We start from the raw sequence: 26478 nt of genomic DNA, 5'->3' as shown, positions 1-26478 counted from the left end.
GTGATTAGCAATTTCTTTGATGAAAGGGAATTTATGTGTACATATATTTGGCAGTTAACAAAAATGATTCGAAAATAGGTTAACCCTCTGGGGTCCACAGTAGCAAGAATAAAACATTATAAAATGTATTTCTTTTTAGCTTATTCCACTAATACTGCAAATTAAGAAATGTTCTTTCACTTCAAGGGAATCAAAATGCTCACATTTTTATTAAAAAAAAGTAGCAAACCTCCTCCAATTAACATCGTAATTCTTCAAACTATAACTTAGTTAAGTTTTTATTAAAGAGTTTCCTCCTGATTACGTGATTATATCTCTCTCATTTTCTCTCTCCACAATTCCCCATCTTCTTCCAGTTGAAACCTTTCTTCATTGGCCTTGTTTTATTGATGCCAGGATGACTACGGTTCCTCTCAACTTTTCTTTTGTGTTTTTCCCATGCTACAAATATATTATCCTGCATGTCCCTCTTCCTTGTATCTTTACTGTGTTGAAATCAAGCTTATTGCACCATCTCTTCTCCAATGTCCCCCCCCCCCCCCCCCGCCCTCTGCAATTCATACTTTTCTCAGGATTTCAAAGTTGTAGAATTCCCTACCTTCCTCAGTTTTCCCTTTTGTCTTGAAATCTGCAATCTTTTAAAGCCCAAGCTTGGTGTCACCGAACCAATACTTCTTGATTCACCTCATCTTCTCTCCTACAATTTTCAACTTGGTAGTTTCCTGGAATGTGGGTTTTGGCCTTTCAGCTAGTTTTTCGATTTAAAAAAACCCATTAAAATGATAATCAGTTGTTGATCTAACATCTCCTGACAGCAGCAGGACACGCAGCCGTTAAAATGGAGGCTGTGGATTCATTTTTTCTGAAACAATCTTTGCACTGCACCTGTTGGTCGGCTCCAACAGCATCTGAGCAGCAAGCTGCAGTTATACTGCTTATACACATTCTGTGGCATGGAGCAATAGCAGCACTCTGCACGCAGGTACTCTAACAGCAGTGCTGCCTACCAACACCTAACAGCAAACAGCTCTTACCAACTGAGAAGTGCCAACAGGACAGTCAAGTCTCTTCAGTCAGTCAAAATTGAAAGGCTGCAACACCAACGACAAGAACACGCATTTATATCATGCCTTTAATGTAGAAAAATGTCCGAAGGCCCTTCACAGAGGTGATCAGACAAACATGGATGCCGTGCCAAAGGAAGAGATGTTAGGAGGGGTGGTCAAAGGCTTGGTCAAAGAGATGGGTTTTAAGGAGGAGAGTGAGGTGAAGAGGCAAAAATGTCTTTTTAAAGCAAGGAGGTCAATAAGCTGGTTTCTCACCTGCTGCAGTTTTACAATAATTGCTACAAAGCAAAAAGCAAAGCAAGACAGACATTCTGGTTCACTCCAATGCCAGCCCAGACTGCCAACTTTACGGTCTAAATTTTTATCAGGAACCGGAAAGACAACCGGGGGCGGGGGGGGGGGGAGGGGATTCCTGATGGGAAACCCGGAAGTACGGGTTCCCTGGACCTCCTTACGATTTTGACCTCAGGATGTTTTTTTTTGTCAGTTTCCCGCCTGACAGGCTAGCCTGATTGACAGGCTGGTTGTCAGTCGGATGGGAGAAGAGAAAGGAAGCGGACGCGAGAAGGTAAGTCTTGTGGGGGTTGTCGGTCATGGGGAGGGTCGGGGTCGGGAGTCATCGGGGGGGTCATAGATCATGGAGGGGGGTCGGAAATCATGGGGTGGTCAGAGATCGTGGGGTGGGGGGTGTAGATCATGGCAGGGGGTCGTTGCAGGTTGTTGGGCCTGGGGGAAGCACTCCTTCTGCTCTGGTCCACAAGCTGTGCTATAAGGCCACTTACGTGGTGTTTCGAGCCTTCTCGCCTCCTCTCACGTGGTGTGAAGGAGAAAGCACGGGAATCCCAGCCCCCAGGGGTTAAAAACAAAAAAAGATGTAAAAATGGAGGCCCGCAGCCTCCCTCAAAGCTTTTAGTGACTGAACCGACTCCTAAGAGCGGGTTGGTCACCTGCCCCTTATCCTGCATCTGTTAAAACCGGAAATGAGCGGGTTTTATATTTTTTTAATTTTTACTGCCCCCCCCCCCTCCCCCAACTCACCTGTTTTTCTGAGTTAAAATTTAGGCCTTTGTCTTTTTTGGTGATAGCACACTGAAAATGTCAATACTGTACCAGCAAGGTACATTACAAAGACAGAATTGGAGTGCAGGTTTAACAAGAGTTTCATCAACTTAAGACTTGTTTCAAAACAAAAAATTGGGTCCGAGCAAGGAACTGTAGAGGCGATTTCCAACTGCTGGCTGCCTGTTTTTTGCTTGAAAAATCGTTGAAAATTGAGGAGGCTCTTAGATGCCCAAGGCCCATCTAATGCAATTTTCAGACAGGCCTGTAAATGGCCGAGCAGCATGGCAACCTGTTTCGGGCAGGAGGTTGCTTATATATGCAAATCGGCATCCTACGCCACTTGCTGGACCCTGTTTGCAATTTGCAGCTACAAATGGGCTTAACCAGCTGTCCTTAAAGGGTCTATAGAAGGTCCAAAAAAAATGTTGAGGGACTATTTGTGGAGCCGGGAGAAGCAGGCTCTACAATAATACTGCTGTCAGCCAGTGCTTGCCCTCCACCTCAGATTGGCTCACCCACTCTCCTAGGGCTGATCTGCCAGTGGCTCAGCATAGAAGATGATGTAAATTTCATGCCCTCACACAACCAGCGAGCAGCAGCCGAGTGCCCGTTTGGCACCCGAACCAGAAAAGGGTCGGGCCTCCCGATGCCAGCTTTGGGCGGTTGGTGGGGCCACTCCGTTGACTCCATGCCCGTTTTGGGCAGGTGTCAAAAATCCCCACCCTCTCACCCAGTGGGATGATCTTTAACAAGAGCTGAAATGGTTTTTCAGCACTCAAAGTGTCACTTTCTTTGCTCATGTTTCTCACTTGAAATTTTCAAGACTGCATGGAGAGTTTGTTTAATTAATAATTAAGTTGGGGATTTGATACATACTGTATTATTCACACAGTCAGCTAGATAGACTAATGTTTGATGAACCCAACTAAATCGGGTGAAAACTACCATTTTAGAAAAACAAATCTAGGGCACTTGCCTTGTACTGTGCCTGAAGTGGACAGTTAAATTGGAACTGGCTCCCGTATGAAATCAGTTGCACATGTTGATGTATAAAGTCATATTTAATGCATTCAAATCCCACGCAGTTGCCCCAGCTTATTCTTAAGTTAGGTCTTAGGCCAAGTGATAGAAATTACAATAATGCAGAGGTTATTGCAGATATTTCATATTAGAATCATAGAAGTTTACAACATGGAAACAGGCCCTTCGGCCCAACATGTCCATGTCGCCCAGTTTATACCACTAAGCTAGTCCCAATTGCCTGCACTTGGCCCATATCCCTCTATACCCATCTTACCCATGTAACTGTCCAAATGCTTTTTAAAAGACAAAATTGTACCCGCCTCTACTACTGCCTCTGGCAGCTCGTTCCAGACACTCACCACCCTTTGAGTGAAAAAATTGCCCCTCTGGACCCTTTTGTATCTCTCCCCTCTCACCTTAAATCTATGCCCCCTCGTTATAGACTCCCCTACCTTTGGGAAATTACAATTTTAGATTTTAAAAAATCCTTTAAAACCACCCCCAAATTGATTCTATGCAGCAAACCATCAGCTGTTGAGTTATGCTGTCCAAAAAAAGTTTTACTTTGTCACCATTATTCACAAATTAATTGAAAGTGGCACCATCTTCCAAAAAAATCTTTGGCAAACCATTTTTGCATTATTTATAAACAGACAACACAGTGGTATCTGAAATATATTGTCACAATAATGATCCAAAGTAACATCTTCCACAATGGCAATGACTTGGGTAGAGAATCTCTGTGATTTTTAAGCTGTGTTTTATTCCACAGGTACACAAAAATGCTTAAGCACAAATAGGTTGCATTTTACACTTACTGTTAAGTGGAAAATACTGTTCTTTATTCAGGTTGTGTTAATGCCAAGTTGCATCTTCCCATATGACTTACCTCAGTGGTAAACAGTTATTGCTGGTGGGTGAAAAACACCAATTAAGACATTCATTAGGAGGTAAACCTAATCTAGCCTTGTGATTCAGCTATTTTCAACCATTGTTAAAGGCAAATGACACCTGCGGTATCTGTCCTAATGTAACTAAAACTAGTACTGGACTAAAGTCTACCTGTGTGAATAGGGATGGTTTCATAGCATTAGAGGTGACATTTGTATGTTCTGGGGAGAAACAGGAGGAAAATTTAATGTGCCCATGGAGGGGGCAAGGTGAAAGAAAACCAGACTTTTCCACAGAGAAAGAGAACACCGGAAACACCACAATGATTTTGAAGTTTCAGAGGAGCAGTGCATCCGGAGCTCGAAGCTCAGGAGGGAGAGCGTGTCGTAGATATGCCAAATGAGCACCTGATTTGAAGGAGCCCTCAGTGACTCCAGCTGTTCTGCCCGTGGCCATTAAAGGTGCAAAAATCATTAAATATCTAGCAACAGGTTCATTCCAGGAACTATGAGGCAGTTTTGTTAATATTAACCAGAACAAGGAGGTTACGAGGTGACTGATGAATTGGAAGGCTGCCAGATTTCTTAATAACTTCAGGAGTGTAGAGAAACAGTTAGCTGCACGGATAACATATTGGAGCCAAACAATCATGGGTGGGGTGGTGCATCCCGGCATAAGTATGGAGATTTTTCTGCACAGGACTTCCTCTGCTGACCCTGCCGAAATTTGCAGAGTCAATGGGAGGCTCCTAACCTCAAATGGAAATGGCAAATTCCTGCAGCTGTAGAGACACATCTGGGGAGGGCACAGATTGATACAGAACAGCTGACTGTCTACGGGGTGGGGGGGGATTGTAATGGGTCTGCTAAAAAGAACTGTCAATCATGCCCAATGGCCCAATTTGTAAAGGGCCACATTGAAAAATTTAAAGAGAAACTCACCCTGCATCAGTCTGTTTTGTGTGGCTTCTACCATTGATGATGACAGCCATTATGTAGGGCCTCAGACCAACATATATCCCCTCTTCTTTTACTAAAGGACCAATATCAGCGACATCCAAGAAGCCAACACCTCACAGCACCCTGCATTACTCACTCCTTCAGTAGCAAGAATCAGGGCAGGTATATCCATTGTAAAGGGGGACAATCGGGGGTTGGCAGTGGGTCAGCAGTGGCTCCCAGGATTGTTGTGGAGCCCCATGGGAGGTGCATTCTTGATCCTCCTGGCTCCACATCAAACTTAAAACAAAAAATCTTCCTTTTTGGTGGTGACCGCTAGCTAAGCCAGATCCACGCCCGGAAATCTCGAGCGGAGTAGGCCTGACATCATCAGAACCCAATTTGCATATTTAAAGAGGGACCCAGCTGGTTTCCGGCAGGTGGCCCTCTGAGCAGGTTAAAATCAGAACATCAGGGTTCGGTGGGGTACGTCAGCAAGTGAATCCCACAGGCGATTTTAATCTAGCGAGTGCCCAGTTTCCGCCAAGCGGGCAGGGTTAAATTTGCTCCTCAAGACCCTTCTACTGAATGGCAGGAGCAAACAGAAGCAGGACCTAGTTAGTTATACAGTATACAAGTAAAGGAAGATCACATAAATTCAGAGAACCTAAAGTGGAGAGAGATACTATCCCTGTAATTTCCCCTAGTGGATGATGGATCTATCCTGAGATATATGGCGGATGAAAAATTGAAGCAGAATTTTCCCATTTGAAATTTAATTGTACTGAACGTCAGCTGACATGCAATGGCCAAAAGCACCACAGGGTAAATGATATTACATTGCTTGAAGAGACTGTAGACATTATGTAAATTGAACTCAATAATTTAAAAAAAAATCCAAAATTCAATTTTGAAGCTATGAAAAATAGGATTCTGCCTCTTAAGTCCAACAGCAGCCTAAAGACTAATATGGGGGAGGGGGAGATTTCCTCTGGTCTCTATGGGGTAGATTTTAACTTTTAGATAGCCAACCAGTGAAGTGTGCCGGAGGATCACTCCTGCTCCACCTGGCCCCACAAAAATAATTTAAAACTTCAGGATGAATCCCCAGTACAACTGGTCACGAGCTGTTCAATCCTAAAATGGCAATCGAGGCCCCATATACATCATAGGACCCGGAGTTGCATATTAAAAGGGGTCTAATGCCTGAAACAGGCAAGCACTTCGGCCGCCCAGCGGTAGGGCCCTCTGAAAGTGACAGGCTGATGGTGAAGGTTAACTGGGCGCTAAGTCTACCGACCCCATTTTGAGGTTGTTGTGGCCCTGTTAATGCCAATTTTAGCAGGTTAAAATCGACCCGTGTGTTAACAACATCATAACCATAGCAGGAAGTTATCCTCCGGTTTCTACTGAAATTACAAATAGATCCTTCTATCGGACTTCTGTGATTTCGCTATAAATAGCGGATTTTCCCACTGGCCTAGAAATTGGTTTGCCAGTACAAATTAGACACAGGAATCGATCCCCACTTTGGAACAGGTAGGCCCGAGGCCCAGCTGCTATTGGGCCTCAGGCCTCATTTACATCAGACCAGCGAGCTGCAGCTGCCTGCTATGCATCCTCAGGCAGCTCACCGGTGAAAAGCACTTGAATTTCAGACTGCTACCGACGATGCAGGTACGTCTTGCAAGAGTGGGATAGTCAAGAGGGAGAGGAAGTGACTGGGAGAGGGGGGAGAACAGGAAGGGGGTTGAGGCAGTAATCGGGAGGTTGGGGCAAGCGGTGGGGCAAGGTTGGTGGCCGGCAATGGCCCATGGTTTTAATGTGGGGTCGGGAAAAGCACTCCTGCACATTCCATCTCCACATTCAGGTAAGTATTTTTAAAAAACTTACCTTTTTGGTGGCGGCCTGCAGCGGTCCCTTTGAGGATCAATGGTTAGGACGCATGTCGACCTGGTTTTACTGAGTGCAGTCAGCCCAGAGCTGGTTCAGGGCAAACCAATTTGGTAAAGGAGGCATCAAACAGGCATTAGGCTCCTTATTTGAATATGCAAAGGGTCTAACACCTGTATCAGGCACGGGCCCTGGACACCTCTTTTGATGCCTATAACAATATGGCGGGCAATGCACTTCGGGCTCAGAATGTGCGCTGCCCACCATTTTGGATGCTTTGACACCCATTTTTACGCCTGTAAAGTGAGCGCACCATCATTGAATTTCTAGGCCACTTTTACAACTTTTACAATGTTAGTAATGCAAAGAGACAATCTGCCTTATGTTGGGGTTTTATTTTCATCAGGATAAATCTAATCTGGTCACAATTTAATAAAAATGGCATTTACAATGATGATTTTAAACAATGTTTCTTTCCTTTTCATTTCTCTGTCTCCTGTCATATTGGGCCAGAATTTGCTGTCAAGATAACAGTGAGGCTGATAGCGCTCGCCATTATTTATGCGCAAATGGTGTAGCAACTTCAGGTGAGGGGCAGATGCGCGGCGAAATGTGGAAATCCAAAAGTTGCTGTCCGAGATGCTCCGTTCCGCTTCATGAAAACAGCTTCTCACTGTCTGCCTCACCATTGCAATGCTTTGAATGGCATGAAGTTGCTCTATTTGCACGGTAGATATGAACTAAACTCGCCACAGAAAGTTAAATCACGTAATTTCAGTCTAAATACCCTTTTAACAATGTGATAAGTGTTTATTACTGCCAGTCAACCTCTCTGGCACTGAAAATTAACTATTACAAGTGTGGAGTCTCATTCCTTCAGGTTTTATTTGTTTTTGGAGATTTAAAAATGTAAAAAAAATTATTTTAAATTTTAACTTTTCCTTTCTGTCTCTTTTTTTCTATCTCTCTTAATCCAGCCTCTCTTTCCCTCTCTTTCTGTCCCTGATTTGACATTGAATTCACCCACTCTAATTTACACTTCCTTCTCAGTCCTTGCACTGTTAGTTTCAGGCTCCTTCAATCTGATTGGTTAAGGAGACACTCAGTTGCGTGCCCTATTCACTCAGGTCCCAGATGCTCTGTTTCCCTCACTGCGATATTATCAGCTCACACTTTCAGCAACTTGCCACACAAAAAAATAAAAACCTAAACGTGCAAGGACAAGTCTAACTAATGGCAGATGCCATTAGATGCCCTGCCACAACAAATTATGGCCCATTATCTTTTTTTCTGGCTCCATAACCTAACCTCCAAACCCTTCCAGTAATGAAGAACAGGGTGGAGAATGTAAGTAAATAACTTTCAACCTTAAGTTACTGAGCAACCTTGTCTGATGTATTTTCATCTGATCATCTATTTTCATCCATAGTATCATAGTATGGTACAGCATAGGAGGAGGGCATTCGGCCCATCATGCCTGTGCTGGCTCTTTTAAGGAGCTATCCAATTAGTCCCACTCCCTTGCTCTTTCCCTATAGCCCTGCAATTTTTTTCTCTTCAAGTATTTATCCAACTCCCTTTTGAAAGTTATTATTGAATCTGCTTCCACCATCCTTTCAGGCAGTGCATTCCAGGTCATTACAGCTCGCTGCATAAGAAAATGTTTCCTCATGTCGCCTCTGGTTATTTTGCAAATCACCTTAAATCTATGTTCTCTAGTTACTGACCCTTCTGCCACTGGAAACAATTTCTCCTTATTTACTCCGTCAAAACTGTTCATGATTTTGGACACCTCTATCAAATCTCCTCTTAAACTTCTCTGCTCTAAGGAGAACAACCCCATTTTCTCCAGTCTCTCCACATAACTGAATTCCCTCATCCCCGGTACCATTCTGGTAAATCTCTTCTGCACCCTCTCTAAGGCCTTGACATCCTTCCTAAAGTGTGATACCCAGAATTGAACACAATACTCCAGCTGAGGCCTAACCAGTGTTTTATAAAGGTTTAGCATAACTTACTTGCTTTTGTACTCTATGCCTCTATTAATAAAGCCAAGGATCCCGTATGCTTTTTTAACAGCCTTCTCAACATGTCCTGCCAGCTTCAAAGATTTGTGTACAAAAAGCCCCAGGTCTCTCTCTTCATGCACTCCATTTAAAATTGTACCATTTAGTTTATATTGCCTCTCCTCATTCTTTCATCCAAAATGTATCACTACCCACTTCTCTGCATTAAATTTCATCTGCCAAGTATCTGTCCATTTCACCAGTCTGTCTATGTCCTCCTGAAGTCTGTTACTATCCTCCACATTGTTTACTACATTTCTGAGTTTCATGTCATCTGCAAACTTTGAAATTATACTCTCTATACCCAAATCCAGGTCATTAATATATATCAAAAAGAACAGTGGTCCTAATACTGACCCCAGGGGAACATCACTGTATACTTCCCTCCAGTCTGAAAAACAACCATTTTCTACTCTCTGCTTTCTGTCCCTTAGCCAACTTTGTATCCACGCTTCCACCATCTCTATAATCCCATGAGCTTTAATTTTAGTAACAAGTTTATTATGTGGTACTTTATCAAATGCCTTTTGAAAATCCATATACACAACTTCAACAGCACTACCCTCATTAACCCTCTCCATTACTTCATCAAAAAACTCAATCAAGTTAGTTAAACACAATTTTCCTTTAACAAATCCGTGCTGACTTTCATTTATTCGCCCCTACTTTTCCAAGTGCCAATTAATTAAGTGCCGGATTATTGTGTCTAAAAGTTTCTCCATCACCGACATTAGGCTGACAGGCCTGTAATTGTCGTGTTTATCCCTCACCCCTTTTTTTGAAAAGGGGTACAACATTTGCAATCCTCCAGTCCTCTGGCACTGCCCCCATATCTAAGGAGGATTGGAAGATTGTGGCCAGAGCCTCTGTAATTTCCACCCTTACTGCCCTCAATAACCTAGGATGCATCCCATTTGGACCAGGTGACTTTTCTACTTTGAATACTGCCAAATTTTTAAATACCTCCTCTTTATCCATTTTTATCCTATCCAATATCGCTATTACCTCCTCCTTTACTGCTACATTAGCAGCATCCACTTCTCTAGTGAAGACCGATGCAAAGTATTCATTTAGTACCTCAGGCACACCCTCTGCCTCCACAAGAAGATCTCCTTTTTTTACCTAATCAGCCCCACCCTTCCTTTAACTACCCTTTTACTATTTAAATGTTTATAAAAGATTGCCTGGTTTCCCTCGTTGCGACGTTATCAGCTCGCATTTTCAGCATCTTGCCACACAAAAAATTTAAAACCTTAATATGCAAGGGCAAGTCTAACTGTTAGATGCCCTGCCACAGCAAATTATAGCCCATTATTTTTTTTTCTGGCTCCAAAACCTAACCTCCAAACCACCAATGAAGAATGGAGTGGAGAATGTAAGTAAATAACTTTCAACCTTAAGTTACCGAGAAACCTTGTCTGATGGATTTTCATCCAAACATCCATTTCCATCCAACAGGATGTAATTTGACAACATTTTCAGCATTATTCATTTTTTCCTGACATTTTGATCGCCATTTTTTTGACCACTTTGGTTTAACTTAGTAAGGGATCATTCTTTTGCGGGCTTAGTGCTGTGCGCAAAGTTACGTGAGCATAGAGACTGAAGGACTTTTTTCGGAACTGCTACTACACAAGCATCACGTGATACAGTTCACTTCAAGTACAACCAGCTGCTGTTTACTTGAACTCTGAGGTTTAGAGTACAGTTAAAAATGCATTTATGCCTTTCAGAACAAAAGTAAATAGCTAAGAGATGAATTATGTCAGTATGTTTACTACCACTTCCAGCGCAGACATTTTAATCTGTTGGTGAATAGTGTATTTTGTTTCATTTTCAATAAACTAAGAAAAAAAAGAGAAAATATGTAAACCAGGAAATTAAAAAGCAATTTCATCATAGCCTCCAGGATTTGGAACTAAAATGAGATTTCATTCTTCCACCTTCAATGAAATGTATTTTGACTTCTTAAACGTACTCATTTTTCTGTAGCTGGTGCAATAAATATGCATGTCTGATTCATGAATGAACTGTTCATGAAGCCTCAAATATTGTATTGTATAAAAATTTCCAGTTACAGAGTTCATGGAAAATGATATATCAAATGTGTTCTGCTCCTCCACCAAGAAACAAGTTAAAAATAGAACGACAGAGAAAAAACTGACAGAAGCTGTCTTTTTTCACAGCTCTATTAGTCAACAGTTCTATAAATTAGTGTTAGGTTCAAACCTTGCTGATATCCTGAACCTTTACATTTCTTTAATTGGTGGCATCTTATTCCCTGTTGCACTAGAGGGTCAAATTTTACGAGGCTTCATGCCACCAAAAGGGCCTCACGTGCAGTGGGCGACTTATTAGGATATCTGTGGGAGTTTTGCCTGCGGTTTTCTAGCTATTGCCATTAAGCTGCCCGCTACATGCAAGGCTCCATGGAGCCATGGGCCACAGAAAGTTCCAACCAAGGCACTCCTCCATTCAATCCAAAATTATACCCTACAACTACCTAACTTGACAGTGAAGAACTTACTTTTAGATTCAAATAACCTACTTTTGGATTCAATCAATCAACTGTATTTTTGTTTATGGTTATTTGAATGGATGATTTTGATTTGCATTCCAACTAGATACTCATGTTTTCAGTCCCACTGACTGCCAAATTTTGTTGCTACGGATTATTAGAAAAATGCAAAATATTAATTGCATTCCTCTAGCAAAGTACACTCATCATTGCATTTCCGCTGGCCAAATCTACTGAATAATACCCAGACCTGGATTGTGTGTCATAGTTAAGTGATAATCTGTAAACATGTGATTATAGTGGAGTATGAAAATATCCCTAACTAACTCTCACACAAAATTGACCTCAGTGCTGTTCAGCTCATCCTGTCTCTTGGGATCCAAGTAACATTTTTCAAATGTATCTGCTCTTTCAACAGGCCCACTGGAAAAATGCAAACAAAGTGGAGTACACATAAAGTATGTGGACAACGCCCCTGTACAGAGGATGCAAAACTTTAAAACTGATTCAGTTGGGTATATTGTAGATAGTCCGTGCTCAAATCACATCTGTTTACTACAGTCTAGGGCGGCCATATTTAATGGTATTCAGTATGTGTTAATTCAAAGTCCCAGGCTCACTGTGGGATCACACCTTGGCATAGTTATTTGAATTTCACCATTTATTTTAACTGTTGGTTGTAACTTTCATCTGTGAAATGAAAGAAAAAATTGTTTTTTTTAATAACCATTAACTACCTAATGTATGGATGGGAGATAGGAAGAAGGTTAAACATTTTTCCCCCCATTTGTTTATTTTTGTGAATTTTGTGCTGATTACGGTGAGAGATGTTAATGCTGAGAAATTCCCATTTCAGCTGTGTCCCCCAACAACTTGCCTCAACCTCACTTTCAGATAAGCAACTCTACTGTACCAATCTTACATTTTTCCATTTCCCACCCCAGTTATCTTGGGACCTGTCTGCCTGAAATTGTCAATCACTGCTGAATTAGGGACATTTTGTTCTGTGGACGTATGGGTGGCCCCTTGGAACTGCATTGAGATTGATCAAACTCATTTCATCCTATTATTTAGGGCTGGATTTAAACCCAGGAGCTAAAGAACACGTAAACTTTTCAATATTAAATCAAGACATCAATGTTAGTATTTTGGATGGTCTATCAGCATCTTGGTTAGTGAAGAAATGGATTGGACTCCAATGATGTTGGCTACCTTGTGTTTAGTAAAGCCGTATAACTCTTCGAGTAAGTACTATTAATCTTCTTGTACACCATTTTCATGTATGTATTTAATTTGCTTTTCGAGTATTCTGCCAGGATTAATCCACCATTGTAACATTAACAAAGGAATGCTAATGGCACAAGGGGCAATGGGCCGACATCTGGCTCAGTGGCAGTTTTCACCACAGATGGGAAAAAATTAAAACTATTTATTGAAGCCCCCCAACTCGCTTAATTATTCTCCAGACATATTGGATTTGTAGCCTGCTATGGAAGTGCCTTCAACCATGTCAGAGAGGAGCATTTTAAAACAAAATAACCTGTGGTTACAATGCTTAGAACTGATCCTATCTAAGTAGGATAGTTGGATTGCTCTTGCACAGAGCTGGCATGGACTCAATGGGCTGAATGGCCTCCTTCCTTGCTGTAACCTTTCTATGATTCTAAATCAAGGAATATCGCTGAGGGAACTAAATCTCCAGACATCAGTAAGGCCTGTATCCCCCCTCAGTTCATCCATTTCTGCCTGTGTTTTTTATATATCCATTGCTTGACTGTATTTAAAAAGCAGGCTGTTACTAAAAGTTGGCTGTTTCCTTAGATCTCCTGCAGGCAATATTATGAGTGCAGTGTGCCATGAAGTAGTTCCATTTTAGTAGGCAGCATTGAGAGAAACATGCAAAAGGGCAAAAGGATCAAAAGAGAGATTTCAAAAGACTTGCCCCTTAACCCCCTCCCACTCATCCCAGCTGAAAGTCAGCATCACACAATTCCCTAAAGCAGCTGCAGATGGCTTCCAGCAGTCACATAAATCCAATCGTCTAATCTCATAACTAATCATGCAGCAATTTCAAATTTAGATGACTTTCAAGTACAGTTGGCAATGATGCAGGGCTGCACTGAGATTGCTGTATTGTCTGGGAGCCATAGAAGCCATAATGGCAAATTGTTGGGTTGGAAAGTGTCAGTGAAACAAGTTACATCTAAATTGCAGAAGTCAATAAAATTGTTCCTGAATGTTAGAAAATAAAATACCACCATTTTAGGATATAACCAGTTATTTAGCAGGAATTTGGGCAGTAAGGCTCCGAGCTATCCTGAAGCTTTGTTCAAGGGACGTCTTGGGGGAGATACCTTCTCCCCATCATGTCTTGGATCAGATTTTACATTGTTGAACATTTTTGATAAAGGTTTTCCCACGATATAAAAAGGAAACTCTACCAGTAACATTTTCAAATTTATTATGGTGTATAGTTTTCCTTTACAGGCATTTTTATTTTTATTTTGTAAGTTTGTTTTATTTTCCTATTGTAAGAACACTGGGTTTAGGGTATCCCAATAAATGTATGCTAAGGAACCAAACTAATCCTTAACCCCCGCACTTGTCTCCTCATTAGGGACTGGGGTCTGGGGATATAGGCCCAGCAGTGAGTTGATGCGCCAAATTGCCTTGCATCACCCAGTTCCGATTGAATTGAGTTCAACTTACCAACCCGCGATTAGGATACTCATAAGCTACGGAATGACTGAATTCACCCTTTCTTGCTGAATCATCGAGGAAGAAATCAGTGCATGATTTCTTGTCTAACAATTAGTTATTGGCTACAAAATCACACGTAAAGTTAAACATTGGGTATACAAAACAGTTAATAGATATAAATTGTTGTAGTAAGGGTCATCTAGCAGTTTGAATAAGAAACCATGAACAGAATTACTCAACAAAATGAGGGAAAGAGGTTGTAAAGTCAATTCGGTAGTATCACCGTAATTCAGCACTAACGGAATCTCTGACTTGTATTTGGTTGAGATCTGATTTTAGACAGGATTGTGAAGGATGATTCCTCCAATTAGTCAGTCTTCCTTGATATTGTACACAGGGAGCCAAAATCAAGTATAATCTTATGGTGAAGCGGGGTTAGAGGGTGGGGGAATAATTCGACCAGAGTATTCACACATAATTTGATTTCCATTTTGAAGTCATACATTCTAGGGCTAATTTTAACTTTTGCCGGTAGCGGAAAACTGGGCGGGGCGTACAATGGGCGGGGCGTACAATGGGCGGGGCGTATAATGGGCGAGGCGTACAATGGGCAGGGCGTATAATGGGCAGTAATTTGTTACTGCTCATTTTCTGCCATCACTAAACATTAAAATGACTCCTTCTGTCTTTTTCAAAGGGAACGGCACCCTCCAAAATATGCAGATTAAAGATCTGTCATTGGCTCTTCATGAGCCCAGCCTCACACCATGGCCAGTTAGAAGGATGGGAAGAAGCAGTGGTTAAGGAGGCATGCGGGATACTTTCCTTTATCAGGTGAGGCATAGAATGTAAGAGTAGGGAGGTTATGCTAGAACTGTACAAAACACTAGTTAGGCCACAGCGAGAGAATTGCGAACATTACAGGAAAGATGTGAAATAAAAACAGAAAATGCTGGAGAAGCTCTGCAAGTCAGGCCGCATCTGTGGAGAAAGAAACAAAGTTAACATTTCAGGTCGAAGACCTTTCTTCAGAACTGGAAGATGTTAAAGAGTTAAAGTTTTTAAGCAAGTACAGAGCCAGGGAAAGGAAAGAACAAAAGGGAGGGTCTGTGATAAGGTAAAAGACAAGACTGATTAAATGACAAAAGGGATGATGGTGCAAGGCAGGAAGGGTGGTAATCAGACAGGTTAAGAAGCAAAAGATTGATCAGGAATAGCTGTAAATGACAACAGCAGAACCATTACCAGCACTTGCTGTCCAAAAAAATGGGAGCAGTGGTTATGGTCTGAAGTTATTGATATCAGTGTTGAGTCCAGAGGATTGCAAAGGGCCTAAATGAAAGATGAGATGCTGTTCCTTGAGCTTCCGTTGAGCTTCATTGGAACAGTGTAAGAGGCTCAGGACAGAGAGGTCAGAGTAGGAGTGGGACACGGAATCAAAATGGCAAGCGACTGGCAGGTCAGGGTCACGTTTGCAGACAGAGCAGAGGTGTTCAGCAAAGTGATCACCCAATCTGCATTTGGTCTCCCCAATGTAGAGGAGACCGCAATGTGAGCAGTGAATACAGTATAGTAAATTGAAAGAAGTACAAGTAAATTGCTGTTTCACCTGGGGCCCTGGATGATGGGAAGGGAAGAGGTGAAGGGGCAGGTGTTGCATCTCCTGCGCTTGCACGGGAAAGTGCCGTGGGAAGGGGAGCGGGTGTTGGGGGTGATGGAAGAGTGGACCAGGGTGTCGCGGAGGGAGCAGTCCCTTCGGAATGCTGCAAGTTGGGTGGGGGGGGGGGGGGGCTGGCAGAGATATGTTTCGTGGTGGGATCGCAATGGAGGTGGCGGAAACGGCGGAGGATGATCCGTTGAATGTGGAGGCTGGTGGGGTGGAAAGTGAGGACAAGGGGGACCCTATCACGTTTCTGGGAGGGAAGGGAAGGGGAGAGAGCAGAAGTGTGGGAAATAGGACGGACATGGTCGAGGACCCTGTCAACTACAGTGAAAGGGAATCCTCGGTTGAGGAAAAAGAAAGACATATCAGACGCACTGGTGCAGAAGGTGGCATCGTCAGAACTAATGCGATGGAGACCCAGAAACTGGGAGAAGGGAATGGAGTCCTTACAGGAAGCGAGGTGGAAGGAAGTGTAATCAAGGTAGCTGTGGGAGTCAGTGGGCTTATAATAGATATTGGTGGACAGCCTATCCCCAGAAATTGAGATAGAGAAGTGAGGAAGGGAAGGGAAGAGTCGGAGATGGACCATGTGAAGGCGAGGGAAGAGTGGAAATTGGAAGAAAAGTTAATTAAATTTTACAGTTCGGGACGAGAGCAGGAAACGGCACCGATACAGTCATCAATGTACTGGAAAAAGAGGTGAGGGAGGGGACCTGAGTAGGACTGGAACAAGGAATGTTCCACGTATCCCACAAAAAGGCAGGCATAGCTGGGACCCTTACGGATTCCTATAGCGGCACCTATTATTTGGAGGAAGTGAGTGGAGTCGAAGGAGAAGTTGTTCAATGTTAAAACAAGTTCATCCAGGTGGATGAAGGTGGTGGTGGATGAAGACATAGAAACATAGAAAATAGGAGCAGGAGTAGGCCATTCGGCCCTTTTTTAAAATTCGTTCATGGGATGTGGGCGTCGCTGGCGAGGCCAGCATTTATTGCCCATCCCTAATTGCCCTTGAGAAGGTGGTGGTGAGCCGCCTTCTTGAACCGCTACAGTCTGTGTGGTGACGGTTCTCCCACAGTGCTGTTAGGAAGGGAGTTCCAGGATTTTGACCCAGCGACAATGAAGGAACGGCGATATATTTCCAAGTCGGGATGGTGTGTGATTTGGAAGAGAACGTGCAGGTGGTGTTGTTCCCATGTGACTGCTGCTCTTGTCCTTCTAGGTGGTAGAGGTCGCGGGTTTGGGAGGTGCTGTCGAAGAAGCCTTGGTGAGTTGCTGCAGTGCATCCTGTGGATGGTACACACTGCAGCCACTGTGCGCCGGTGGTGAAGGGAGTGAATGTTTAGGGTGGTGGATGGGGTGCCAATCAAGCGGGCTGCTTTGTCCTGGATGGTGTCGAGCTTCTTGAGTGTTGTTGGAGCTGCACTCATCCAGGCAAGTGGAGAGTATTCCATCACACTCCTGACTTGTGCCTTGTAGATGGTGGAAAGGCTTTGGGGAGTCAGGAGGTGAGTCACTCACCGCAGAATACCCAGCCTCTGACCTGCTCTCGTAGCCACAGTATTTATATGGCTGGTCCAGTTAAGTTTCTGGTCAATGGTGACCCCCAGGATGTTGATGGTGGGGGATTCGGCGATGGTAATGCTGTTGAATGTCAAGGGGAGGTGGTTAGACTCTCTCTTGTTGGAGATGGTCATTGCCTGGCACTTGTCTGGCGTGAATGTTACTTGCCACTTATGAGACCAAGCCTGGATGTTATCCAGGTCTTGATGCATGCGGGCTCGGAATGCTTCATTACCTGAGGGGTTGCGAATGGAACTGAACACCTTCGAGCCTACTCTGCCTTTCAATATGATCATGGCTGATCCTCTATCTCAATACCATGGTCCTGCTCTCTCACCATACCCCTTGATGCCTTTTGTGTCTAGAAATCTATCTAGTTCCTTCTTAAATATATTCAGTGACTTGGCCTCCACAGCCTTCTGTGGTAGAGAATTCCACAGGTTGACCATCCTCTGAATGAAGAAATTTCTTCTCATCTCAGTCCTAAATGTCCTACCCCGTATCCTGAGACTGTGACCCCTCGTTCTGGACCCCCCAGCCAGGGGAAACATTCTCCCTACATCCAGTCTGTCTAGCCCGGTCAGAATTTTATATGTTTCAATAAGATCCCCTCCCATTCTTCTAAGCTCGAGTGCATACAGACCGGGACTGGTTGGGCCTCCATTCAAGGAAGAAGCAGAGGGCCCGCAGGCCATCCTGGTGGGGGATGTAGGTGTAGAAGGACTGGACGTCAGTGGTGAAAAGGAGATGGTTAGGGCTGGGGAACTGGAAACTGTTAAAGTGGCGCAGGGTGTCAGAAGAGTTGTGGATGTAGGTCGGAAGAGACTGGACAAGGGGAGAAGAAATAGAGTTGAGATAGGAGGAAATAACTTCCGTTAGGAAAGATGTGATTGCACTAGAGAGGATATAGAGGAGATTTACGAGCGTGTTGCCAGGACTGGACAATTTTAGCTATGAGAAAAGATTGGATAGGCTGGGGCTGTTTACTTTGGAACAAAGGAGGCTGAGGGGAGATTTAATTGAGGTGTACAAAATTTAGAAAGGTGTAGATAGAGTGGATAGGAAGGACCTATTTCCCTTAGCAGAGAGGTCAATAGCCAGGGAACATAGATATAAAGTAATTGGTAGAAGGAGGAGAGAGGATTGAGGAGAAATTTTTTCACCCAAAGAGTGGTGGGGGTCTGGATCTCACTGCCTGTAAGGGTGGTAGAGACAGAAACCCTCTCACATTTAAAAAGTACTTGGATATGCATCTAAAGTGCAAGGCTACGGACCAAGAGCTGGAAGGTGGGATTAGACTGAATAGCTCTTTTTCGGCTGGCACAGACACAATGAGCTGAATGGCCTCCTTCTGTGCTATAAATTTCTATGATTCTATGATGCAAGAAGTGTCCAAGTCACTTCTATTAGTTCCATTAGAGTTTGTTCTACCTGCCTCCCACTATCATGGTAACCCGAACACCTCTTCCTTATAGGTCTTCCCTCCGATTGGCAGAGGTGGAAACAAGAGAAATCCACAGGAAATCTAAGACTGGTGTGGACAATGTGGCTGCAGTTGTCATCAAAAGGTGCTGAGGAAAACACTGGAAGACATTTTTGGGGCAAGAATTCAGCAGAAGGCCTTCCTGCCCCATTTTCCTTCACTCTGCCTGGAGCCACCTGGAAATGAATAGTTTTATGAAGGCAAATCCAAGCCACTTCCTCCTGTGGAAAGAACAGCTCAGACTCAACTGTAGCCAATGTCGTTAAAGCAAAGAAAGGAAACATGCACATTTAATAAGCTTTCGTAACTGAGGCTAAAATTCAATCTGCCACACAAAGGACTGGACTGATCTTCTTCCTTCGTATGGTGACATGAACATTCTATCTTTTCTTCAATAAGTTTCCAGAAAAAATGAGCTGTTAACGCAGTCACAATAATGCTTGTTGCTGCAGAACATCACTGATCTATTGGCAACTGAAAATTCTGATACTTTTTCTGATAATTTCCTTTTTTAATCTTCACTCTATTTTGCTCACATACTAAAACATTGGAACTTGCTTCAGTGTAAACCATGAATGCAGGGCAATCTGTTTGTCAGTATACTTCCTTCGTTATATTGACAGGGCTCTTTGGGGACAGATTTTTTTTGAAAGAAAAATGATATTCTTTTGATTGGAAATTAAACAAATTTGCGGTGTTGCAAATGGCTACCGTGTCACAGAATGAGCTATTTTAAGAGCATCAGAAAATAAAGGCCAGCATTTTAGCAATGGTTGGGAGTGCCAATCCACCTGGCAATGGCACTGGGAGTGCCAAACCTCCTCAAATCTTGTTGCCAGACCGAGTCTCATGGGTTCTGGCACAATGCTCATTTAGCACAAAATACACTAAGCACTGTAACTGTAATAAGATTGGGCACTTAATGGCTGCTAAGTAAGCAGTTAACAGTCTTTACAGCAATCCCATCATTTGCATCAATGCACTTTGTTCAAGGAACATTGTTATCTCACTGGGAGAGTTTAGGGGCAGGCTTGGTTCCTGAAACAGGCTCCAAAAATCACTCAAAGTCTACTCTCTTGCCCGCCAGGTAACTTTGTAATTCCATCTACTTCTAGAATTATCTGTTGTTTTTGTTCACACATTCATTTTTCATTTGTTTTTAAAAATCACGGTTAGAGATGATTGGCGGTGTTATAGTATTGTCAAATTGTTGCAAACGCCTCCATTTATAAACGTGACATTATGCCTTTAAAATGTGAACTATACAAAAGGGAGAATTCTAAAAAAAAGTCAAAAGTGGAAGGTAATCTTGTGTAACTGAACATCGATAATGATTAAAACATCACAACAAAACAGATATCTTTCTTTACATGACAAGAAATAAAAGTATTTAAATAGACGTTTGCACACAATTGGGAGAGTAGGAATATTTTGCTTGAGTAAGACCACTTTTATGGTTCATTTCCTATTTGACAACACACTCTGTCTTTACTATGATATTGCATCCCTAAAAAAATACATTCTTTCCTTATTTTTTTTTAGCGCTTGGCTCAAATGATCCCTCTGGGAGATAATCCAGGCTCTTGGTTTGGCTTGGGCTCAGCTTGACCTTGAAAATCGCTGGCTCACCTACCTCTAGAAGTAATGAATGGACAGAAGGCAGAGTTACACAAGGAAGGAAACGCAGTTACAACAAACATTACAAGGATGCTGATTGTGTGGCCCACGTTGTTTACAAGACCAACAAATGCTACAGATTGTTAAACTTTTTTTTTAAAAGTTAATTTAAAAACTGTGTGACAGGTACTACAAATTGAGCACTAATAGTTTTCCAAAACAGTATCAGAGTAGATTATTGGCCAGTGATAACTGTATATATTGGCTGATGGAAAATAGATTTGATGAGTTCAAGCATGCTATTTAATAGTTACAGCCTCCCACTGCTATTTGGAGTCGGTTAAATGAAAGAGGGAGGGGAAAAACGCAACTTGGTTAAAAGCACCATATTTTGAAAAGTGTGGAATGTTTTCCTGTGTAAATATGGGGCAAGGGAGTGGAGGAAACATGGCATGCCAAATAATATGTGGTGCTGAATGTAAATAATTCTGCTCCAGGTCAGCACTGATCCATTTGAAACTACCTGGTAGAGAACAAGTTTCTTTCCTTTTTCTCCCCCATTTTTTAAAAGGCTTTCTGATAAACATTAGGAACACAAGGTTCTGACTGCTTAAGGAACAGTTTTATTAGTAATTGTGGCCATGGTGTTGAACAGATGGAGTCTGCTAGGATTTTACACAAAATACAAGTACCTGCTACTGAAACTATTGACAACAATCTTTAATTTAATGGACCCAACCTGTTCCATTATTACTCCCATTCATAAAAACACTGTGCCATAAGCAACAAAGAACGTATGGGTTGAATCATGCTGTCTGTGGTAATGTTAACACCTGTTACGCACTTATGCCATTAGTGCTATTTTGATGTTATCCCTACTATCCTACTTTTGGTGTAATTACCACAATCTCACCTTCCATGCTGTTAATTAACTGACAGTCAGAATATATTAATGCTTGAGGGGTAAATTATCAAGGAAACTATTTATTAAGGGCAGTAAAATGTGATTCTTTTTCTCCTTGCCATTCTGGTGTCATTGAATCATTTTCTGACATCCTGCCTGGGTTTTTGTTATTGTGACATAGACTCTCATTGAACCACTCAGCCATTGCCTTCCAGACTGTCCCACAGGTTTCTGGGTGTGGTAGGTTTGTGCTGGTTCCAGGGATGGAAATTCACCTTTTCTGCACTTCCAGGATCAATTCAGCCTCCACCCCTCCTCAAATCTTGGCTTCCAAGCTCTTTTAGCTTGGGGGAAATTTACACAACATTATCATTGTGATACTGCCCCCAGCTAATTTATACGGGCTTTGTTTTCAGCTAGATCAGGTGAGTAACCACAATGATTGAAAATGCGGTTTCATTTGATGACCACAAGATCATTTATCTTCTTCCATGAGATCTGTTGCCAGAACTGGTTCTCTTGTTTCAGCTCCCAGGCCATTCAAATTGCCCCGTTTATAATGACAGTGGGTGGTATTACATAGAAAATAGGAGCAAGAGTAGGCCATTCGGCACGTCAGGCCTGCTCCGCCATTCAAAATGATCATGGCTGATCATCTAACTCAGTACCCTGTTCCCGCTTTTTCCCCATATCCCTTGATCCCTTTAGCATTAAGAAATATATCTATCTTCTTCTTGAATACATCTAATGACTTGGCCTCCACCGCCTTCCACAGGTTCACCACCGTCTGAGTGAAGAAATTTCTCCTCATCTCAGTTTTAAATGGCATACCCCATATCCTGAGACTGTGACCCCTGGTTCTGGACTCCCCAGCCATCGGGAACATCCTCCCTGCATTTAGCCTGTCTAGTCCTGTTAGAATTTTATACGTTTCGATGAGATCACCTCTCATTCTTCTAAACTCTACTGAATATAGGCCTAGTCGACCCAATCTCTCCTCAAACGTCAGTCCTGCTATCCTAGGAATCTGGTAAACCTTTGTTGCACTTCCTCGATGGCAAGGACATCCTTCCTCAGATAAGGAGACCAAAACTGCACAATACTCCAGATATGGTCTCACCAAGGCCCTGTACAACTGTAGTAAGACATCACTGCTCATGTACTCAAATCCTCTTGCAATGAACGTCAACATACCATTCGCCTTCCTAATTGCTTGCTGCACCTGAATGCTCGCTTTCAGCGACTGATGTACAAGGACACCCAAGTCTTGTTGCACCTCCCCTTTTCCCAATCTATCACCATTCAGATAAAAATCTGCCTTTCTGTTTTTACAACCAAAGTGGATAACCTCACATTTATCCATGTTATACTGCATCTGCCATGTTCTTGCCCACTCACCCAGCTTGTCTAAATCACATTGGAGCCTCTTTGCATCCTCCTCACAGCTCACATTCCACCCCAGCTTTGTGTCATTGATAGCAACCACACAGGAGAGGTGGGCATAAAAACAATATGGTCATGGTCAGACATCAGTCGTTTTAATATTTTTGTTGTGATGTTTCAAATCTTTATTGTTAGTCAATTAGATAAGATTACTTTTCATTTCCGTCCTCCCAATTTAAGCAGTCTACATGGCAGTATTCCTAAGTGCCAGAACCTTCCCAAATGGCTGGCAAAAGTGTGTACAGGCAAGCAGCAGTGAAACTGCTGAAACACTGAGAGCGCTTCAGCCACTCAGCCAGGTAATGTCTATTTGTTGGGTGCCTCTGACTCCAGTGTCAGTGCTGCTTGGTGCTACAATGGGATGTGTAATGACACCATTTGCACCCCTGCTAATGGACATCTTTTCATGTTATACACATCTTCATTGTTTCCTATTCCTATATGCATTATTCTATATTTAAACATATTAAAATCCATCTGCCATTTTTCAGCCCATCAGCATAATTGGTCCAAATCCTTCTGAATAATATGAATCTCCTTTCTACCAGTTACCTGCCCATATAGCGTTGTGTCATCAGCATTTTTTTTGATGCTGCATTACTAGTACCTGCTCCATAGCATTCACAAATAGTGTGAACAACAGGAGACCCATAACAACCTCCTGTGAAACAGCACTGGTTACTGCTCCCAGGCAGAACATTTTCCATTTAGCAGCACCCTCTCTTGCTTAAATTGAAAATTCACATTTTAATCCATATGGAGATAATCTGTGATCTGTTCCATATGTTTTAACCTGTTAGTTAATAGCCTCAAGTGAGGAATTTGTCAAAGGCTACTGGATTCTTCTCAATCATTGGGCACCACACTTTAGGCATGATGTCATGGACTTGGAGAGGGTGCAGAGGAGATTTACTGGAATGGTACGGTGGGACTTCAGTTACGTGAAGAGACTAGGGAAGCTGGGGTTGTTCTCCTTAGAACAGAGAAGGTTAAGGGGAAATTTGATAGAGCTGTTCAAAATCATGAAGGATCTTGATAGAGTAAATAAGGAGAAACTGTTTCCACTGGCAGGAGGGTTGGTAACCAGAGGACACAGATTTAAGGTAATTGGCAACCAGAGGCGTCAAGAAGAAAGAACATTTTAGGCAGAGAGTTGTTATGATCGGGAATCCACTGCCTGAAAAGGTGGTGGAAGCAGATTCAATAGTAACTTTCAAAAGGGAATTCAATAAATACTTGAAGGGGAAAAATTTGCAGGGCTATGGGGAAAGAGCAGGGGAGTGGGATTAATTGGATAGCTCTTTCAAAGAGCCAGCACAGGCACGATGGGCCAAATGGCCTCGTTCTGTGCTATATCATTCTATGATTAGCCTACCTCTTTAAAGTATTCTAGTAAGTTTGTCATACGTGAGCTATAACTTCTAATGCCATGTTGACTACAGTTATATGTGCTCTTTAGATGATTATTGACAGCAAATTATATAATACTGTCAAGTATTTTCCCCACTATGGATCTCAAGCAAATTGGCCTGTAATTATCTGGTTCATACCTTATTCAGTGTCAGTTTGGCTCAGTTGGTAGCACTTTCACCTCTGATTCAGATGATTGTCGATTCCAGCTCCATTCCAGAATTTAAGTTTATAATCTAGGTTGACACTTCAGTGCAGTACTGAGGGAGTGCTGCATTGTTGGAGGTGCTGTCCTTTGCAGGAGACATTAAGCCAAAGTCCTTTTTAAAAGTGGGAAATATTATTTACTATCCTTCGGCCCTCAGGTAATACTCCAGTACCTCTGGAGCTCCTAAAAATATCAACTAGAGCATCACTAATTCTTTCTTGAGAGTTCTTGGATTTAAAGTAAACAGGCTAATGAATGTGTTAAAATAGCACAGAAGAATTCCATATAAACATGGTAAAGTATTTCAAATATATTTGTAACATGCAATTTAATCCATAATCACTCGATTATGCAGGATGCACTATGATTTTGTCCATCTGTTTACCCGAAAGGGATTTTAAATTCTCTTCAGTTACAAATGAAACTCCACCCTACTTGGCCAACCAGCAACTTCAGTGTTATACAAAGCCTATAGTCCTCCTCCCCCTAAAAGCAACAGAATATTGCAAACCTGTTCTATTTGGCAGGCCGCAGAGGAAACTCATCTCTAGTTCATTCATTCAATTTAGTCCAGAGCCATGCAGACCTTGGGGATTGTAAATTCCAGGCCAAAGTCCATCCTGTCCAATCTTGGATTGTCAGTGTTCTATAATGTTATAACTGAATCAGCACCACAAGATTTGTTAGTGCTTAAACCAGACCTTCATGTTCATGGCAGAAACACAAGAATTGCCACAGCTGGACCTAATATTCTGTAACAATACAAAATGCCCAAAGACCTTTAACCCAATGTCCCTGAGTGGGTGTGCAGTTAAAATCGCTTATGTTACTTACCCACCCTGGAGCCAACCAATTAGAATTTTAACCTGCTCAACTGGAGCAGGCAGCAAGGGCACCCTCCCAAAGCCAGCAGGGTACTTTTTTTTTTACATATGCATGTCGGGTTCCAATGAGGTCATCGGGACCCGACTGCAATTTTCACATAGTGGCCTGAGCGGGAAGCTGCATTGAGTTCATCACCAGGCCAACATAGTGGGGAAGGAGGTCGAGGTTCAAAAAGGTAAGTTTATCAACTTTTTTTTAAACCTTCCATGTGAGGCCAGGAAAAGCAGGAGTTCTCCTCCGGGCCCCACAAGGAAAGCTTAGGTTCTCCCTGCCACAGACCCGCCACCGCCCTTCCCGATCATGAAATCCTGTTGGACGGTCTGACAGCCAATCCCGCCACTCACCTGGTCTCAGCAGATGGCCTCTTCCCACTGACTTCCTGTCTCCAGCAAGAATTAAAATATCCCCGGCCTCAATTTTAGGAGCAGCGGGTGAGTTTCTCAGTCACACCGCTGTCAACCTGCCCAAAAATGGTTCGGATTTAAAATTGGGGCTTCTCATTCAGGTAATAACAATTCACTGAGATTAACGCTAATAAAGTATACTAATATTGTCCTAATTCTCCATTCTTACCATTACATTCTGAATGCTGCATACGATATAGCTCGAAGGTATAAATGGGCCTATTGAAGTTCAGTGCTGACATTTTCCTCTTAAATTATACTGTTATTATTTATCAACATTTACGTTATGTTGCAGCTTTGGAGATTCCATATCTACGGCCTCCGAAATGAGCCAAAGTTCAAATTTTAATGCTACATTATGCAAAGAAAACTGGCACCGGTTTAAATGATTTTAGTGTAAGCTAGCATTCTGGAACATCTACAGAAAATTCTCATCTATGGCAAAGTTTGTGGATAAAATTGTGTTTTACTGGCTACCATAAATGAACTGAGTGCATCTCTACCTTATGGCTGCTTATTCCCTGTTTACCATCTCAAAGCCCCACTAGACTACTGGGAATTGAACAGATGTATCGTTACAAATGTACTAGATATGCTAGCTTGTAAAGTACAGGCTTTACATTTTTTTCCAGAAAAAGATACTATGCATTAGCTTGGCTCTGCTTGGATTTTTTTGGCCCAATCTCATGCTCAATTCTACTTAGTTAGAGCCTATTTCCAGTTAAACCTGACTTATTTAC

Source organism: Heptranchias perlo, chromosome 2, assembly GCF_035084215.1.
Source record: "Heptranchias perlo isolate sHepPer1 chromosome 2, sHepPer1.hap1, whole genome shotgun sequence".
Taxonomy (NCBI): domain Eukaryota; kingdom Metazoa; phylum Chordata; class Chondrichthyes; order Hexanchiformes; family Hexanchidae; genus Heptranchias; species Heptranchias perlo.
The sequence above is the reverse complement of the archived record's forward strand: the minus strand, read 5'-3'. Positions refer to the sequence as shown.